The sequence below is a fragment of the Schistocerca americana genome, chromosome 1 (assembly GCF_021461395.2).
Source record: "Schistocerca americana isolate TAMUIC-IGC-003095 chromosome 1, iqSchAmer2.1, whole genome shotgun sequence".
Lineage (NCBI taxonomy): Eukaryota > Metazoa > Arthropoda > Insecta > Orthoptera > Acrididae > Schistocerca > Schistocerca americana.
Window position 1 is genome coordinate 739,956,382 of NC_060119.1, and position 3,456 is coordinate 739,959,837.

The window sequence follows — 3,456 nt, forward strand, 5'->3', positions numbered from 1 at the left end:
GATATTGCAGTAATTTCTGGTAATTAAGTCAGAGGGTGAAGAACATTAAGTCTTATGCTAGTCATCATTGAGAATTACACTAGTCTATCAACCGATTTGAGTAATTGGTGGCACTTATTGCTTAGTTATTAAACATTTCTGTACTATGTATGAAGTATTACAGAATATTATTCATAAGTCATCTGATTACAGTGAACATTGGCGCTCATTGGCCAGTTACAAACCATTTTTATGCATTATTCAAAAGTGATCATTCAAAGCAAGAGTTAATTAATGGCATACCATTTACATAATTCATCTAGTTATAGTAATCATTGGCATTCATTGGCCAGTTACAAATCATCAGAAGTCATCATTCAAAACAGGAGCTAATGTGTGTAGCATCAAGCTACTGGTATTCATATATAATAGCATGTAAGTGACATAATACAACTTTAAAATATAAGAAACAATGGCATTCATTGGCCAGCTACTAAACTATAGCAAGTATTGAATATTACAAAACATTTTTCATCATTCAAGTGACATACGACATATTTAAAATAATTATTGGCACTCATTGTCCAGTTACAAACCATCAGAAGTCATCATTCAAAATGAGAGTTAATTATTAGCATAGCATTTATAGAGTATAACAAAAATATTATTTACAGAAATTATTGACACAGCATGTATGCATTATTACAAAATATCATTCACTATTACTCAGAACTCATCATTCAAGTGACATAGGACATATTTAAAATGTAACATACTGTAGCTATTACTCAAGATCTTTGATTAGAAAACATCATTCAATATTACACAGAACTCTCTTAAACTGGAACTTTGGAGTGGGGTCTTTAGTTACTTCAACGATCCCATTTTCATTAAATTTTTAAGACGATTCTGCAGCATCCAACAAAGATGCAATTGTGATGTAGGCGACTCGGTATAATCGATATATACCACAACGCCAAGGACTTTCACATCTTTGATCTAACTGGCACTGTAGTAGTATTACGGTTGCCCATAGAGGGCACAACTGTTACGCATCGTAGTTCCCTGTTTTTATCCAAAATATAAATAAGCTGTAGACATACTTACTATCTGTTAATCAGATATTTAAATGAGTCAATTTTATGTTATTAGTGTATTTCCTGCTTTTATACTTTGACGATGGCGTCATATTATGAACGCTGATTGGCAGTTGTGAAGTAGTGTGACAGGAAGTAGGCGGAGCCTCTGCAAATTTAAACTCGTGCTCGGCACTCATAACCATCAGTTGACTGCGTAGCAGCGAGGAGAGCTCCGCCTACCATCATAAAGGAGCCAGGGTATAATTAATTTTATTTTATCTTGTTAAAATTTGACATCATTAGACACTTTCATCTTATTTAAAGATTGGTATCTAGTATTTCTTAAAATTTATCCACAGGTCTGATGATGGTATTGTAGAAAGAACCGAAACCGGTCACTTGTATCATTAAAACATACATGACGTGATCAAGACTGAACTTTAGTCAAAATATAACAATTTATTGATCACTGTTGTCCAAAAATGTTTACCAAACTTGTATGCATTCTACAGCAAAGTATAAAGTAGGTTTGAACTGCTGAGACACGTCCTGATTCTGAACAGGCTGAGAGCGACAACTGCGACTAGCGCTTTATACAAGTAGGCGTGAGACTATACGACGTTGCGTTTACTTCTCCATCGCACGCTCCATCACTATAAGGGAAGATGAAGTACAGTTTCAAGCTGTGTTAACAGGCTTAGCTGTACTGGTCATAATGATGTATTATTAAAATGTTTGTTCAAAATCTCCTACATAAATTGAAGAGAAGTTACGTTAATATTCATTTATGTGCCACATTTTTGTATACGAAGGATAATATTTTCAGGGCACTGATACAGATGTCATATCTGCTGCGTACGCAGATTAAATATAAAAAGGCGTAGGAGTCTTTCAAGCTCTTTTGGCGGAGTTGCTGTTTTACAGTGTTCAACTATCTGAAGTCAGAAGTTAGTGGACTTCGTGACCTAGAAACTGACTAAATCTGCAGGGAAACACGTCGCTTGAACTGTCTTACGCGCCACATATCGCTAAGAGGCCCTACAGTGTGGATACGAGTAGGATTTCCCAGGAAACTTGAAAGAAACGTTTCGACATATCACTCACGGTAGCCCAGTGGATCGTCCTCTTGGTATTTTTTTTTTTTTTTTATTTATGAATTGGGTTTTAGCACTAGATATTTAGCCAGGGAGATGAGTTCTGACAGAACTGTAATTCTATATTGAAATCATACCTGCTCGACAACTCCTTCTATACCATACATGAATTCTTGAATATGAGTAAAAAAACCTGGAGATATAATATATGCATTTTGTGCCCTTTAAGGGAATGGGATAGATAATAGAAATATTTAGGTATAACACTATAATGTAAACAAAAAAAGAGAAAAGAAAAAAACTTGTTTCCTGTGTGCATCTCTTGTGTGTTTCACACGTTCCACATCATAACGGTTTTCCGTGCTATTGAACAATGGAACACGTAACAAACTAACTAACTGACGATGTTGGTATCAGTTGTCACATGAACATTCTCACACCATAAACGAGATTCTGGACGTCCATCCAGCATAGATGCCCGCAAGGATCACCGTACTTTTAAGGCATTAGTGGCAGAACGTGCAGCTACCACAGCACAGATAAGAGGGTTTGTGGACCCTCGTGTGCTAACACGAACTGTTGCGAAGCGGTTATTATGAGAGGGACTATGGGCACACACACCTCTAGCCCATCTTCCACTCACGGTACATCATTGACGTGCACGGCTCCAGTAGTCGCGTCAGAGGATCACTTGGAAAATGGGATGGCGGGTCGTAGTCTCCAGCGATTCTGCCTGGACACGAGTGATGGTCGTTTGCACGTATGACGTAGATCTGGTGAGTGCTGTCTCGTATAGTGCATCTGTCCAAGACACAATGGCCTCATCTCACACCTTATGTTACGGGAAATTATAGTCTACAGCTTTCGTTCTCCTTTGGTGTTCCTGGAGGAGAAACTAACCAGAGCTTGGTATATGCAGAATGTTGTTGTTCTTTTGCCGTTCTTGCAACATGAAGGTGCTGTCTTGTTTCAATAGGATAACTCTCGCCCACACACTGCCCATAGGACTTAAAGCTCTCTGAAAGACGTGCAGAAACTTGCTTGGCCACGATGATCTCCGGACTCGTCTCCAATTGAGCACGTGCGTGATGTGATGCGAGGAGAAGTGACTCGTGAGGCTCGTCAACCAACAACTCTTACAACGTGAACAGATCGAGCAGCCATGGAATAACGTATTCCAGGACGACATTCACCATTTACAAGATCGACTGGATGCCAGAGTCAGCACCTGCACTGCCGCCCGTCGAAAATGGTTCAAATGGCTCTGAGCACTATGGGACTTAACTGCTGAGGTCATCAATCCC